The sequence below is a fragment of the Artemia sp. Qi Xiang Cuo genome, chromosome 5, assembly GCF_049724085.1.
Source record: "Artemia sp. Qi Xiang Cuo chromosome 5, ASM4972408v1, whole genome shotgun sequence".
Taxonomy (NCBI): domain Eukaryota; kingdom Metazoa; phylum Arthropoda; class Branchiopoda; order Anostraca; family Artemiidae; genus Artemia; species Artemia sp. Qi Xiang Cuo.
In genome coordinates this window covers 4,997,300-5,015,387 of record NC_142798.1, presented here as the reverse complement: position 1 = coordinate 5,015,387, position 18,088 = coordinate 4,997,300, and the positions used below count along the sequence as shown (strand labels likewise).

The window sequence follows — 18,088 nt, the reverse complement described above, 5'->3', positions numbered from 1 at the left end:
CATGGTTCTGAGTGTACAAAGATGCAACATGCCAACCTTTTCTAATAATTAATTAAAAAAACTTTTTCCACAAAATAAGTTTTTCAAAGAAAAGTAAAGAACTCCATTAAACAAAAAATGAGCAAAAATAAAATCCAATAATTTACCAGGCATGAAACTACAACAAGTAAGCATCGATAAATAAATGAAACCCAAAACGAACAGAAATTACAATAAACAACCGAGTCAAACTCAAACGAGCAGAAATTAACATAAGTTGGGCTCAAAACCCCTATGCCTTCCCAAGACCAGAACATAATTTGCACTTTACTGAAAAAATATAAATGAATATGCAATGTCGGTTTAATATACATATACTGATATTTAGTAATCAAAATGTTAATATTATTTGATTTATTAAAGTTATAAAAGTAAAAACATTTTGAGACCCCCTCCCACACCCAAAAAAGAAAAGAAAAAAAGAAAAGAAAAAAAAGTTGACATCCATATTGTAGGGCAATAAGAGACGTAGGACTGAACTAAGCAATGGAACAGAATTTTTTAAACTGATCCAGGAAAAATGTGTTTTAGCTTCCTCATTATTCCAAGACTCATTGAGGTCTACATATTATTTAGTCCAATATGACGATGGAATGAAAGGTTTTCAGCCAGAAATCGTACATACCGTTCCTGAGATCTACTGAGAGAGCCCCTTGAATGCCGGATGTCAATTAACTCCAGGCACGCAAAATAAATAAACGAAAAAATTAAAAAACTTGACTTGAGGACCATTTGAAAATGGCATTTTGAATGAACCAAAAGCACGACTCTCTCAAAAAGGCCAACTAATTTGGGAAGCATCTCAGACTCAGTTCCTACTACAGTACCAATGGTACTGTCATCAGCAAAAGCAACGAGAGTGTCCACATCCTGCGAAAACGATGGATTTTTTTTAGCATTGAAAGATTCAGGATGACATAGGCGACAGCGCACTCAAAAACAGAAACGGTCCAAGAACAGAGCCTTGAGGAACACCAAACTCAACATCAGACGAAAAGAGGGAAAGGGAGTCTACGGAGATAGTTCTACCTGACAAATATGAATCAGACCGAGCCTGAGCCTGTCCTCTTACACCATTGTGTGATAGCTTATACAGCAGAATCTCATGAGTTAAAGAGTCAAAGCCTTACGGACATCTAGGAATATAGCTGCAGGAATCAAACCAGAGTCAAGCGCGGTGTGGAGAAAATTTAAAAGAGTTACACACGTATGCTCCGTAGAATGTTTAGCTCGGAAGCCAAACTGAAAATCAGGAAAAAATCTTTTAGCCTCTAGAAAAGCAAGTAGACGGGAAAGCATGGTCTTTTCAAAAATTTTGCTAAAAACAGACAGCAAAGATATAGGACGATAATTGGCTGGATCACTTCTTGGTCCATCTTTATATAAAACAATTACTCTAGCTCGCTTAATAGAAATTGGGAAAATACCATTTTCAAAAGAAAGATTTATAAGCTTTGTCAATGGAGAAATAATTGAAGGAAGAATGAACTTGACTACCCTAGTTGGAATACAGTCAGGGCCAGACAACGAAGAACCTTTCATGCTATTTCCAATCCTGGCTACTTCAACAACAGAAACAGGATATAACACCATCGATTTGAGACAAGGCGGACCAAGATAAGATTTGTAATCTGGTTGTGACTGTAAAGACCTGACTGAAGAAGCAGTGGTTTCCCAATATTGGCAAAATATGATGTAAATGCTTCTTGAACAGATGAAATACCCTCAACAACCACATCACTAACTACAAGACTTGGAGGGATAGAAGGAGCCAGAGAAGAACGTTTGAGGACGGAATTGATCACTTGTCAAGTTTTTCGAATATCTTTCCCACAATCCGAGAAATTTTTGGAGTAATAAAAGAATTTAGCCTTACGGCATAAAGAATTGAAAACATTCCTGTAGAGTTTGAATTGCTGAAGACGTGCAGCATTCAAAGATAGCTTTGCTGACTTAAAAGCTTTCAAAAGATTTTTTCTCTTCTCCAACTCTTTAGAAGACCAGGGGTCATCCATGGGTTAAGAGGAATAGATCTTTTTGACCTAGAAGCAGAGGGAGACAGAACACATACGCCAAAAATAGACTCCTTTACTGACTCATAAAAGGAATCAAACTTTGAACAAAAATCATTATCCTCACCAGAAATATTCCATGTCTTCTCAGCTAAATGAGATCTAAGGCGGATCAATTCATTCAAACCAAACCTAAAAGAGGCTGAAAAGTGTTTAATTTAGTTTCATATCTGGAAATCCACAACACTGAACAAAATGGCTATCTAAAAATTTTGTTTGGATGTGTTTGGGGAAAAGGTGGGCGAGAGAGGGGGGCTAGTTGCCCTCGACGCGTTCTATAAAAACCTTGTATGCCCCGAGGACATAGCTTACAACCTTTTCCTTGAGAGCTGTGGAGGGATCGTCCTCCTCAAAAACATAATTTGTATCTGGAAATCCACAACGCGGAACAAAATTGTTATCCAAAAATTTTGACTGGATCTGTTTGCGGAAAAGGTGGGCGAGAGAGGGGGGCTAGTTGCCCTCAAATCACTTTCGACTATTAAAAGGACACTAGACCTTTGAATTTCAAATCAACTTTTTCAAGTTTCTACGACAGAGATTTCAGTAAAAGTTTATATGCCCCCAGGGCATAATTTATAACCCTTACCCTGAAGACTGTGGGGGTAGTGCCCTGCTCAAAGGTGTAATTTCCTGAACTTTAACTGCGTGGAACAAAATGGCTATCTCAAAATTTTGATTGGATGTGTTGGGGGAAATGGTGGGTGTGGTAGGGGTGTTAGTTGTCTTCCAATTACTTTCGACTATTAAAAAGGGCACTAGCCATTTCAATTTCTAACCGAATGAGCCCTTTTTGAAGTTTCTGCGACTACGCGTTCTATAAAAACTTCATATGCCCCCAGGGCATAACTTACAACCCTTGTCCTGAGGGCTGTGAGGGGGTTTTCATCCTCAAAGACCTAATTTACAGAACTTAAAACTACGTTGAATAGAATGGCTATCTCAAAATTTTGATTGGATGTGTTTGGGGAACTGATGGGCGTGGGGGGCTAGTTGCCCTCCTATCACTTTGGTCTATTAAAAAGGGCACTAGCCCTTTGAATTTCCAATCAAATGAGCCTTTTTTGAAGTCTCTACAACAACGCCTTCTATAAAAACCTTATATACCCACAGGGCATAACTTAAAACCTTTGCCCCAAGGGTTGTAGGAGAGTGTCCTCCTCAAAAACATATTTTTTACCAGGAAATCAACTACGCTGAACAAAATGGCTATCTCAAAATTTTGATTGGATGTGTTTGGGGGAATGATGGGCGTGGGGGGGCTAGTTGCCCTCCAATCACTTTCGACTATTAAAATTGGTACTAGCCCTTCGAATTTTCAATCAAATGAGTCTGTTTTAGAGCTTCTACGACAATGCCTTCTGTAAAAACCTTATATGCGCCCAGGGCATAACTTAAAACCCTTGCCCTGAGGGTTGTGGAGGAGTGTCCTCCTTAGAAACATATTTTCTATCTGGAAATCAACTACGCTGAACAAAATGACTATCTCAAAGTTTTAATTGGATATATTTGGGGGAAGTATGAGCGTGGGGGGGCTTGTTGCCATACCATCACCTTCGAATGTTAAAAAGGACATTAGCCACTCCAATTTTTAATCGAATGAGCCCTTTTCGAAGTTTCTACGACGACTCCTTTGATACGAAGTGCCCGGGTTTGGAGAAAAAACAAAAAAACAACACATTGTGCCCACATCGTTCTTTACTTAGGCAGCGCTAGCGCGCTGCCTATGAAATGCAAGGGTCTAGTACATAGGCTAATAAAGCATCATTCCCCTTGGGGCTGGATGGATTATATCCACTGAACCCCTAAGACACATTCCTGAGCCTTCCAGACGTTCTGAGTGAAACAGCAATCTCAAATTTTTGAAGACACATTCTTGAGCCTTCCAGACGTTCTGAGTGAAACGGCAATCTCAAATTTTGAAGACACATTCTTGAGCCTTCCAGACGTTCTGACTGAAACGGCAATCTCAAATTTCGAAGACACATTCTTCAGCCTTCCAGACGTTCAGAGTGAAACGGCAATCTCAAATTTTGAAGACACATTCTTGAGCCTTCCAGACGTTCTGAGTGAAACGGCAATCTCAAATTTTGAACTTAAAATCCATTAAAAGTAATGGGTTGTCCTGGATTGTCAAGGCCCATAGAACAGAGGTTGGTTACTCTTCAATCACTTTTTAAACCGAAAACTGACTCTAAAAGTTTCATTTTGTGATTGAATGAGCCCTATCCCAAAAATTTCTGCAAATATACCTTCTACAAAGTGACATACAGACCAAAGACCAAATGGTAGACACGCCACTCTATACTTAGTCAATACTACTGCAAAGATTCAGATCTAAGGCAGGCTATGGAACTGCATGGGTTTATGTTCTCCCAAGGATTTTTTTTTTTTCTTACTTCTCAATCATTCAGAATGAAATGGCTATCTCAAATTTTGATCAAAACCCATTGGGAGCCATGGGTCACACAGGATCATTAAAAGGCATGGAATAGAGGCTGGTTAACCTCCTGTCACTTTTGGAACCCAAAATAGATATAAGAAGTTTCAAACTCTGACCATATAAATCCTCTCCCAAATATCCAGAAAATTCCCTTCTATAGGAAGTGCTGAGCATAACAAATAATTAATAAATGGCAGACAAAGGTCTTTTTACTTAACCAATACTACTGTATTAATGCAGATCTAAGGCCTTAGCCTATGGAACTACATGGCTCATAAGGCTGTGTCCATGGGGGGGGGGGGGGTGTAGGAAGTTTGAACCCCCCTCGAAATCTTTATCCATCTTATAAACATAAAGCATATAAAATGCATATAAAGAAATTTTTGATCCGTTTTTTAAGGGTTTTTTTTGTAAACCCTGCCCCTGAACCAAAATTCTGGGTACAGCCCTGATATATCATGTCCCTTTCAAAGAAATATATTTTTAACTTTTCATTCTTGGTGAAATGGGTATCTAAAAATCTTGATCCAACGTTGTGAGAAGGAGGGGAAGGCAAAAAAGAGCATGTGAGGCAGCTGGTCATAATTGAGTAGGGTTAAGTTACAATGAAACTACTCAGCATGCATGCCTAGTTACTGTAATAGTATGGATACATATCTATTTAAATGACCAAAAATGGAAAACAGTTCTAGGTTAACCGGTTATAATGCTTTCAGGTGTATTTTTGCAACTAGCTAAATTTAGTTTTGTAACTTACCCGTTTTAATTTTAATTTTTAACAATGACAAGTGTATTGTGTATAACATTAGGTACATTTTACTGAAGTGTATTTTTGTGTGACCTAACGTGCCCTAGATAGTTGCTGAAATATCAAGAAAGTCTAATTTAAATTAATTTCAGGTTGAGCCACTTTATGACTGCATTGAATTGGAAGTACTTACTGTTCGAGTCTTGATACAAAATGGACTTATTGCCAATAATTTCGTCTCTCAACTGGAACTTGTTGATCCAGTTGAAAGGAACAAAATCCTTGCTCATCTTTCTGGTTTAGAGGTGATTTTCTTTCTTGTTTTTGGTCAAGTACAAATTTGGCCAGTCTAAATGCTAGTGTTTTTTCAAAGCCTTCCTTCAAATACTGGTTCATACAGACCAACTTGATAATATGGGCCTGGTATCTTAAGGGAGCATGTCCCTCCCTCCTTATGTGCAGATACGTGTATGTTTCTTAAAACCATGTGGTTTGGTGCTGTTATTAAAGTTTATATGACCTTATATTTGTAAAGTAGATTTTACATTCAGTACTAACAGTTCTGGTATTGTGAAAGACCCAAGATATGCCTATCTGGGTTTCACAATAGCATGTACTAAGCACAGTATTTTACTGTGCATATTTTACATGTATGTGCACAGTATGCACATACTCGTATTTTAATGGTGTCACTCACCCCTTTCCTATGTGCATAGGCAGGGGCAGATCCAGGTTATGGTTGACCCCATTTCCCTTCCCTTGGTAAGCAGCAAAAAGAAAAAAGGTTATCAAAAATATTGTAATATTGCCCCCTCCCTTTCCACAATTCTGTATCAACCTTTGTGTTTATGTATATTAAAGCTTACAAAAGAGGTCAAGAAAAGGGTTCCCAAACAAATGTTATGCATTTATTCATGACCCAAATTAAAATTTAGCTTTCAAATCAGCAACTTATTCTGATTGGACTCTAGCTAACAGAAAAACACCAAGAAACTATTATCCCTAACATTATAAGAGGAAGAATAACTTATTATAAGTACTTAAAACAATATTATATAATGGTATCATGTAAGCAGCTTGTTCTTAGCATTGACTCATGGTACCAGCTGTACTAAAGTGATCAATTACAACTTAGTTCACTGTTGGGTTTTATTTTTTAAACACATTTCTGAAGCTGAGATGGAATCGTTCTAGTTTTATTAGATTGCCAATGAGATAAATAAGAAGTTCTTATAAGAATGGTTGCCCCCCACCACCACTATAAATAGACAAACACGCACTGGAGAGAACTTGAAGGAGAGCTACGAAGCTCCCAAACAACTTCACTACCTGTAGTATGAGGAACGCCTAAAGAAGCTGATTTTGCCAACTTTGACCTACAGGGGAAAGCGTGGAGACAGGAGCAGGGTCTGCCAGAATAGAGTTGTCATGGTAGTAACTGTTTTATTTGGAAAGAACATTGAGTAGAGAATCAAACGATATATTTCATTCTTTTTTTTCTGTTTGCTATTCAATTTCTTTGTTACAAGATAAATTTACCAAGGCTGCATTACTTGGTCAGGTCAACACATTTATGGTAAAGTTACATTATAAGGCAGAAATTAAATAAAAAAAGGAAATATACCGTTTGACTCCCTATCCAATCCTCTTTCCAAATACACCCCATGTTTAACTATACTTACCGAAATTAATTTTTGTTATTTTTGGCATTTAATATAAAAATACAATTATTAGTGGTCAACTGCTAAAGGGATGCTGGGGCTTTTTGCTATCATGACACAGAGGTGAACATGAAAGTGAAATTTTCACAAATAGCTCAGATCTACAACACATAGATGATCCAATGAAAGTGTTGGTAAGATTCTAGTTTAGGGGCTTTTTACTATCTTGGAAAATAGCTGAGTTATGTGAATGAAACTCTGAGGAATGTAACCACAGCCTTAATGATCTTTTGAGAATATTTTGAAGCACCTATCTCCACTCCTTCTTCCTCAAGAGGACACTGACCCTTGATGATTTTTAACAGTATTTATGGTATAAAAGTGAAACCATGCAAAATAGATCTTCTGCTCTAATAAGTCACATTAAAAGTGTTTTGATCTTTGTGCCTTTACTTAATCCAAGTTTAAAAGGTTTTAAAGATCTATAAACATATTTATTGAATTTAGGGAAAAAGCTGTAATATACCTTGAAATTCAACCGAAATAATAGGAATTGCATTTTCGAAAACAAAATCTAATGAGAAAAAGATTGAACCAGTCATGTGTAGAACCTTCTAAGCCCTAGAAAAAGCAACTTGACAAGACCTTCCCACAGTATTCTGCACTCCAAAGTGCAAATTAAAGTAATCAAGGTATGTTCTGGCCCTTAATTCATCCCTGAAAGTTTCAATTACCTAACTCAACTAGTTCCCAAGATAGCAAAAAGCACATGGCTTTCCCAAATGTTGATTATAAGGTTTTAAAGAATTTGGGAGAATGTGCTAAAGTCTAACCTAGGTTGAAAGGTAACCTAATATGGCTTAATTATATACTTAGTCATTGGTTTTGTTTTTTTTCTGAATCAAGAGTCAAAGAAAAGTAGAATCAACCCAAAGCAAAGAGAAATGTATTATTTTCTAAGATTTTAAACCATTAGGCCTAAATCCATGGCATTTTGCAAAAAAAGTTTAAGCCTTTTTTTCCAAAAACGAGTTAAGGATATGGTTCAAAATAACTCAAAGAGATCTATCAATTTGTCTATTCAAATTATGCTAATCTTTAATTCTGACTGAGTTGACATTTTGTTAAAAAGGGTGTAAGTCAAAATTTGTCAAATAGCATTATTCCAAAAGGGCCCAAGCCCAGTTTCCAAAAAGGACTGAAATCAGGAGGAAATTTAGAACGCTGGGCATTTGACATGCAACAATGCCTTCTAACAGTGAATGTTAAGGTGAAATTAGTCTTCTATAAGCATAAGCTCTGAACAAGGCAATACCCAGAGAGGTGTTTAGGGGGGTTTGACCCCCCCTCCCCACAATGTTTTTTGACTTGTAAAAATGTGACAAAAATGGATTTAAACAAATTTTGTATGCGTTTTTTTAGTTTTTTTGTGTAAAACCCCACCGAAAAAAAAAATCATTGAGTAAAACCCCCTCCTGCCAACTGGGCAAACGTCATCAGGACTGCAGAGGAAAGATATCTAAGAATGTTCATCTGATGAAAAAGGAAGCAACTTTGGATCTTGCTCAACTCTTCAAGAAAATTTTTGTCAGAAGAAACGTTGACATTGACAAAAAAGAGTTCAAGTGAACCTAAATTCACTGGTTCCAGTATACAAAGGATTTGCGAATAGTGCAGTTCAAAGCTCCCTAAAGGGAAAACAAGCTATTTCAAACCATGAATTTATGAAAAAGGGGTTGAGCTGCAACCATCCCAGTTATTACCCAGAAGTTTCTAAATGGCCACATGATCAGCAACGCCAAGTACAATGACATATGTATATATATAAAAATATATATATATATATATATATATATATATATATATATATATATATATATATATATATATATATATATATATATATAACAAACCAAAATCCATCAAAAGATAAACATTCTGCTTTGGGAAGCTCAGATTTATCTGGAATGTACTTGGAAAACACCTTGTTATACAGGAGAGTTTTGTAAAACCAAAGAAAATCCTCTGAGATGAATGGAATAAGAGAGATGATGTCATTGTACTTAGCGTTGCTGATCATGTGGCCATTTAGAAACTTCTGACCGAGTTACCGCGGTAGCTGGCCAATTCCGGAGCTACTTGTCTGGCAAAAATTTGAAGCTCAGAAACGAATTTAGCGTATCTCCTTACCCCTATATCCAACATCTAGTCAACTTAAAATAAAAAATATATGTATAACAATTTATCCGGTTTCAGCCGGATTCTGGACGAAATATATGTCGGGCTAAAAAATGATTGTCAGATACGGTTTCAGCATGCCCTCTTACACCGATATCGAGCATCTTATCAACTTCAAATAAAACTTTTACTTTTAACAAACTTTCCAGTATGTGCTAACAAGGAAATTGCTAATTTCGAAAAAAATTATGTTTCTTAGCTGTTTCATCATCGTGATTTTGATGATCTCTTCTAGTGAGATTCGGGCTTTCAAAACTTTCGGTAAGAAATACACCTCTCGTTGACACCATATGATGAATTCGAATTTTGAAATGATGAAGCAACGAACTGGCAACTAGTTAAAACACGCATTTTGGTAAACAGAAAACATATCATAGAAGCCGCCCCACCCCCTAGGATAGGCCAATAATTTTTGGCTCAATAAACTCTTTCTGACCTGATTACATCCAGGGCCATAACGACTAGGCGGGAGGCGGGGCGCCCCCCCCCCCGAATATTGTCGGCCAGTCGTTCACTTAGTTATGTAATTCGATATCAGTTTTTCTTTTGGGATGACTTTTGAAAAGTGCAATTTCGGCAATATAATAGTCGTTTTTGCAGTGAACCGTATATCAGATATCACGGCAACTGCAAAACGACGGTACCGTGGTAACAGGGGTATCAGCAAAACGCAACATATGTGTGTTTGTCATATCTACTGTGATTCGACGTCATATCTGCTTTGACGAAACTAATCAAAACTTCCTGCCTTACTTCTGCCAAATTTCCGAATTCAGCCAGATTCCCGGCGAAGGATTTATCCAGAAAGAACAAAGGGTTCTCAGCACGCTGGCGTTGGAAGCAATTAAACTGATACATGTTTGCTTCTTCCACAAGAAAGTCAATCCATGAAAGAAAGGACATAATAGCTAACTATTTCTCTTGTTTATAGACTAAACGTGTAAAAACATAATGGTAGAAGTGATAGATATCGATCAGGAATATGAGGACGGTGATAAAGACTCGGATGATAGTGAAACCTCCAACAAAAAACCGAGGATCACAAAGAAAAGGGCAGACCAACGACACAAGACTGAGTGGGAAACAGAATCTGACTTTAACGAATGTTTACGAAAGGGAAAGGTGCCGACCGGTCAAAACAGTGGATATTTAGCTCACTGTCTTTACTGCCAAAAGGATTTCGTTTCTGAAAAGGGGAAACACAACACAAATAGGCAGAAACAGACAAAAGCTCATGAAGATTATAAAAAAGTTTGGATAACTCCGTCTTCTAAGGCCATGCCATTGAGTCTTCATTTTTCTAGTGATCCAAAAATCGAAAGAGTGGCCACTGTTGAAGCGAAACTAGGGACATTTCTTGTTGAGCACGAGCTACCCTATTCGCTTTCTGAAGACTTGCTGAAAGCTGAAACCTGTGAAAAGTATGCCCGGCCCAGATCTTCTAGGCCAGGCCACTCTTGGTAGAACTAAAGCAACTAATATTGCTCGACAATCGTTGGCCCCTTATGTAGATGTAAAGCTTCATGAAAAGCTGAAAATAAATCTTTTCTGTGTAGTAGTTGACGAGACAACATAGTCCTAATTAGTCAAACAGCTTGCTGGATGCTTCACGTCTAGTGACGAAGCAATAAATTGGCAGGTCGAGTGGCTTGTTCTTATCAATTGCAGTGATCAGCGTCAGATCAGCGTCTGGTCTATTCAACCTGCTAGTGAAGACGATAAATGATGTCAATAAGGCAGGTGTTCCTCTCAAAAACTGGGTCGGATTCTCCTCTGACACAAAGAATGCTATGATGGGGATAAACCACTCAATCAAAACACTTGTTGAAGGGAAATATCCCTGGGCTACAGTTGTGAAATGTAGCTGCCATCTGTGTGCCCAAGTTGCAAGTCATGCTTTCAAAAAACTGTCCAAGAGCCTCGAAGATCTATGTCGGACTGTGTGCAATCACTTCAGGCACAGTGCAAAATACCAAGATGCATATAGGAAGGAGTTTCAAGTCTTTACTCAAGTGGAACAGCACAGATTCCTTGCTTTGGCTCCAACACACTGGTTGTCGTTTCAAAGCTGTGCACGCCTTATTCTCGAACAGTGGGATACTCTTACATTGTACTGGGACTCGTTGGTACTTGATGATCCCTCGCATGCTAATGATCATGTAATAATGACACTAAACAACCCATACTCGAGGGTTATGATGTTTTTTGTCGAGTACGTTTTGGGACAGCTGAATGAGTTCAACACCATCTTCCAGTCTGAAAAACTCCTATTTCACCTCATGAAAACCCAGGTGGAAAAACTTCTTCGGACATTAGCCATGAACTTTATGAAGCCTTCATATGTTAGAACAGTCAACCCTATTGACATCAATCTGCATGACGAAGTGAACTATCTTCACCACGAAAATGTCTATATCAGCTAAAAGGGTACGATTTACTTGTGGGGCTTAAAACGAGAGAAGTTACCAGTAATCGTATTGGAGCGGGAAGTCTCCGAATTTTTCGCTCTGCAACAAATTTTAACATCGGAGCTGTACAACAAATTCTTGACCGTTTTCCATTCTCTGAAAAGATCTACGAATTGATATACCTGCCTACCATGAGCTCCTCTAGCTACGAATTGATACTTCCCAATCTTAGTTAATTCTTCGACTACTACGATTCTGCGCTTTGGAATAAAGCAAAGCTAGAGCAGGAACGGCGGTCTATACCGAGTGTAGCTCTACCTAGTACTGTCGATCTCCCTGACGTAGATGACTTGGACATTGTCGTTTACTGGGGCCACATCTTGCAAACAAAGTCACCAAATGGTAGTCGGATGTTCCCAAATGTCAGGAAAATGGTTCAGTACTTTTTCTCACTTCCTTTCTCAAAAGTTATTGCCGAGCGTCTCTTCAGTTTGCTCAAGGAAGCGAAGACTGATAAGCAAAACCGACTGAGTGCAGTGACTCTTTCGGCAACACTCAAAACCAAGTGTGGCCTTAAGCGCAATTCTAAAGGAGGGCTTGACTCGGGTAAGTTAGTGCTAGAGCTAGAACCCAGATTAGTCAAGCGTGTACTCAAAGTGAAGGCTAGTGCCTCTTCTCGTGACTGTAACATTTTGAACCAAAGCATTGTGTATGGTCTGGCCAAAGATATTGTTTGTGACACACGTGAACAGTCTGATTCCGATGAATCTTGTCTTTTTGTCTTGTATTATTTGTCTGAAATTAATCTTGTCTGTTTGTCTTGTATTATTTATTTGAATGTTGCTTCTTGAAGCTTTTGATATTGATTTTCATTACACATTAATCGAAAAAGGTTGAGATACGAGAATCTAGGTACCCATCAATTATTTTATTGGATAGGCTTGAAGACCCAAGGCAAAATCGCTTTTAATTTCTTCACTATTAACTTCACATTTATACGGTTTTCCCACCGTGGACTTTCCCTGCTGTGGTACCTCTGCATTTTTACTTCTGTTGCATGCTTGACAAAAATGATGAACAACAAATGTGTGTTCACAGACTGAGCTGACCATGCTTACCTTTGACTGCTGAAAAGAAGGATAGACAGTATGTGTTTTCTCAAATTTATGACAGATCTTCACCACACTTCACTTGACACTGAATCGACATTCATATTAAAGCTAGATTTTTCACCCATTTTCTCTCAAAAATACAAAACAGCTTTTTCCAAGAATTTTGGACATGCCATGGTTTTTACTGCATTTTGGTTCAAGGATGCCGCGGAAATGCCGCTTTTTGACAAGGCCGGCGCCGCGGAGCGGTGCCGGTTGAGTGGCATATATATATATATATATATATATATATATATATATATATATATATATATATATATATATATATATATATATATATATATATATATATATATATATATATATATATATATATATATATATATATATATATATATATATATATATATATATATATATATATATATATATATATATATATATATTGAATTGATGATTTGTAAGTGAAAAAAAACGAACTAAAAGGATTTAAGCCTATTTTGCAAATTTGAAAAAGCTGAAATTTTGAGATTGTTTTGCCAAAAGGATGTAAGTCCCTTATCTTCTAATTAACAAACAATCAGTGATTTGGACATTTCCAGAAAATTCCAATCAAAAAGTTAACAAGGAATTAGTCTTTAAAGTTTCAAGCTTCTTAAATTCCAGTTTGTGAGAAAGATTCTTTGTTGTTTTTGCTCTCCTGTAAAATTACAAAAAGTAAGAATATGCCCTTTTTGCAAAATTCTGCAAAAATTACCTGACTTTTAAGCAATATGCAAATGTTTGACCTGACTTTTGTGAATTGTTGTGTGTCACATTCTGTTACAATTGTCACATTTTTGTGAATTGGCACAATTCAGGCTCTAAAAGCTTCATTCTTCTAACACAACCATTTTGTGTTAGAACACATACCCTCTTTCATAATTCAATAATTGTTTCTGGGAAAATTTTCTGGTCAGACATGAGGCTGGACTGAACAACACATTAGAAATAAGCCTAAATAGAATTGTCTCAGGCTTACATACCTGTTTTAACAAACATAAAAAACATGAAAGAACTTCTTTTAATTTACAAGTTTTTCATAATGGGAAAGTTTTTTCTTTCATAATTGGAAATCTAACTTTTACTGTGCTCAAAATTGGTGGGTATATATATAGATATTTTGGGTTGTTTTATTTATTTGTATATATTTCTCAGGTGACACTACACAAGGGTATGCCATAAGTTCTTATGGCCAGTGCACTCACTTGCCAGGGTCAGGAATTTAATGCACCAAAACCAATATTGGCAAGTGTGTATTCCTCTGAGGAGCCCTGATGTGGGGTGATCACCCAGGGAATATTTTATTAGATTTAAAGTGCTTTTGCTTGTAGTTGTACAACAACTTTCATTTACTAATGATAACTTTCCTTGATTTTGGACATGTTTACTTGGCTAATGGATTGGTTATACTGTTTTATCCTAGATGATTAGATGGATGAGTAAGGTCAAGACCTTAGTCAAGTGCACCTTTATCTCAATTGCTAAAATAGGAAACAGTTCTATATAAAACATTTCTTTTTTTTTTTTTTTTCTAAGCCAAATAATTACCTATACTATAATATAATTTTTTTTATACCTTAGGCATATAATATATTCTAAACTAAAAGTTGTGTTGAATATGTGCTCACCTTCAAGGGCAAATCCAGGATTTTTTTATGAGGGGGGGGGGGGCACAAAAGAGGTTGATCCAATAAACTTGCATTGGGAGCAAATTCAATTAACGCAAACTTGCATTAATTAAGCAAATTACACTACTTTTGACTATGTTAGGGGGGGGGGCGCACAGCCCCCACACTGCCCCTCTGGATCAGCCACTGCTCACCTTATTTTGGACCATTTTCAAACATTAATATCAATTTATGTTGGGAGCATCTGTGGATGGTGGGACATGCATGCACAAAAGTTAAACTCTAAGTTGGACCAGATCAGAGGTGTTTTGAGTGTGGGAAGGGAATTTTTGTCAAAACAAAAAGAAAGTGATTTTTTGGATTTTTTTAAGTTTTCTGATTTCAATACTCCTCCCCCATGACCTTATTATCTCTGTAATGAAGTGAAGAACCACAGTGTCTTTTGAAGTGGGTGAAAAATGGCACTGTTGTAGATGAAAAACACACCTTCTCAACTTGGACTGCCTGAAACTTATTTGCTGTGTTTTACATTTTGTTCCATAAATTACTAAAATGAAGAAGAATGAAAAATACACCCAGCCAGTAAACCTGTAATTTTAAAAAAAAAACAGTTTATGACAAATCATTGAGGAGATTTACAGTACTTGAAAATATTTAGTCACTGATGTATGTTGCATTCAGGAATTGTAATTATTATTTTCATTAACCTAGTCTTAATAGTAAAATGTTAGGTACTGTTGCTTTATATGGGCCTTTACAAGGAAACCAGTCAAGAAAAACCAGCCCATTAAAGAGTCTGCTATAGAGTAATGCAATGCATGGCATGGTTTCATTGCATTTATGATATTTAAACTGTTGTTTTTTGGGGTTTAGGGGGGGAGGTACCTAGGTTAGGTTGTGTATTTAATATATGGTATGCTTTACCCCACCACCCTACCCCCCCCCCCTAATGTTCAAATATATAGCCCAAATTTGTTTCTAAACTATTATATGTTCATCCTATTTTATTTCATTAGCATTAACCAAACTTGACTTTTTAGAGAGGCCCATTTAATGCAAACAGTATCAAATGTTATTAGGCTATGAAAGCAAAGTTGCAGAAATTTTTGGGAAGAGCCAGAGGTAAATTTTTACCAAATCATATTATTGACTTACAAATTAAGTAAACATACCACTCAATGCCTTTTTTATGCTCTTTCTAAATATAACAATCATTTTTGTTGGAAATGAATTCTACCCCCACCCCTATATATACCAACTCAGGGTATATATTTGCACATTAGGGGAGTGGGGGTAAAGTTTATTTCTGATGTAAATGAGAGGTAAGATTAAACTTTCTCCCCTACCCCCCTAATGTGCAAATATATACCCTGACTTGGCATATTTAGAGGTGGGGGCTAAAATTCATTTCTGACAAAAATGATTATTATATTCACAAAGAGCATAAAAAAGGCATCAAATGGTATATTCACTTTATTCATAAATCAATAATATGATTTGGTAAAAATTTACCAAGCCAGAAACCTTGACATCAGTTTTGCAGTGATGTCATTTTTGAGGGGTTTCAGACCCTTACTTTGTCATTAGGTTGAGACAAGACAGACATTAGGTTGAGACATTGGCAAAACATCATTAAAAATCAGAATGTTTGTTAGAAAGTGGAAAATCCCTTAGGCTAATGAAAGTGGATAAAAAGCACAACTACATGTAAAACATGTTATCCACAATTATTCTACAAATTATGGAATAAGAATTGTTTTAATAACATGTTTCCTTCTTAATAGTTTCTAATCTAGACCTTTACCACTTTTAAACTTTTAGTAGCCTATTAAATAGGGTAAGACACCCAGTAGTCGGCCACCTGCCTATTTTCGGACAGAATCTTTTATACTATTTTAATAACTAATTTACAATGAGATATTTGTATGTCCGAGTTTAGGCAGAATGGTCACTTGTTAGTAAATTCAAAAATAGGAGGCGCTGTACAAGTGAAACTATTTGAATTAGTAACCTACTTGTTCAGAAATTCTTCAAAAATTTGTTGATACAAAAATTAAGTTTCTAGGTGGTATAATACAGTAATTAGAGTAGTTTAAATGTCAAAAAGTTTTCAAAGTGATTAAAGTGTCCAACTACAGGGTGTCTTACCCTACTGTTTTTTTCTTTTGTGGCCCCTTTATGGGCTCAAAATGTAACTTTCCCCAGAAGCATATATTCAATTGTGAAAGAGGATAAAAAAGGGCATCAAGCAATGTAGCCTGTTCAATTTCATCCTAGCTAAATAATATTGTCAGCTGCAAATTTGCCATTTTTCTAACCTGCTCAAGGCTAGTTGAAATTTATTTGGACTATTCCATTATGTAGAGGCAATATAATGAACTATCAATACTAGCCTACCTTTAGTTGAATTTATATCCTCCTAAATTCCATGAAAAGCAACTGCTACTTCTTCTTTTACTCTGCTCAAGTTCAAATAATTTGAGATTTTTGCCAATTTGCAATTCTATAATGTACGAAATTTTAAGATTGTCACAGAATTAATTTTGGGCAAAATATAGGAAAATAGTTTGGAGATACTAGATATATGTATTTTAATATACTATATATTAAGTAATCCAGTATCATAGTCTTTAAGATGAAGCACTGATAATTACATATTTAAACATTTTTGCTTGTATGTTTTTGTTCTTGAGCCGGTCATGACTTGTACTACATTGGCATTGAATTTCATCAGGAGAGTCATTCACTTGATGCATGGTGGATAATTGTGTGGTGATTTTTATAAAAATAGTGAATTGAATTGAAATATTGAGTGAGGAAGATGTTTAAACAAAGTGGAAAGAGGTCTGATCATCTAAGAGCACAGGTAAATAATAGTGCGAATATGAACAGCCAGGCTGGCCCCCCCGGTAAGGGGCCCAGCAGCACCTATTAGTGTTGGACATTATCCAATGGTGCATAGCCCTATGCAAATGCCTATGAATAGGGCATCAGGACCTCAGTTAATCCAAATGCAGTGGAATGTGCCAAGCCCTATCCATTTACCCAGTTCTTATGGACAACAAATATATAACAATGGATCTATACCAAGCACATCAAATTCATCTCACTATGTTCGTGCTGTAAATGGTATGAACAATGGACTTGAAGTGAGACAAGTAATTTATACGGATAGCAAGTGGTCAATAACAGCCCAACTGTAGATTCAAATAAAGGACGTAAAGCATCACAGTATGCATGCAAGGTGAGCAACAGATATAACAGTTTCGAAGTTGAAGAGTGCGAGTTGAAGGGAATGTTCAATACATGCCTGAAATAAATTTTGAAACTGATGACATGACCATGATAAACCCAAGAGAAGCCAAGGGATTATATTGGGAAGGAAAGAAAAAAAATTAATAGATGGGTGGCATCTCCAGTTAGTAGTGACAGCATCCAAATGGAAAGAGAAGCTCCAAAGCGGCAGTTTTTCCATAGAAAAAGTGATATTCAGACAACCAGTGGTCAATTAACAAAAAGCAGATATCAACCAAGTGTCAATCTTCCTCAGTTAGAGGTTCCAGAAACTGAAATGATTTGTGGTAGTGTCATTATCAAGGCTGTTGAGCAAGGTGCCAATTTCACCAACAAACATGAAGTCTCAATGTTTTTCGAGGAGAAGATAAAAAGTAGGTTTGACTTTGAGATTAATAGAGAT

General features: G+C 36.6%; 1 protein-coding gene across 5 annotated transcripts in view; it reads right to left on the bottom strand.

The window, feature by feature from the left end:
• Synd (protein kinase C and casein kinase substrate in neurons protein Synd) overlaps window positions 1–16,880 on the bottom strand; it is a 206,605-nt gene extending 189,725 nt beyond the window's left edge. For all 5 annotated transcript variants that reach the window (XM_089089306.1, XM_089089310.1, XM_089089312.1 and 2 more), the window contains exon 1: window positions 16,789–16,880. The gene's annotated coding sequence lies outside the window, so the exon portion shown is untranslated. The remainder of the gene's footprint in view (window positions 1–16,788) is intronic.
• Window positions 16,881–18,088: the final 1,208 nt, after the last annotated feature.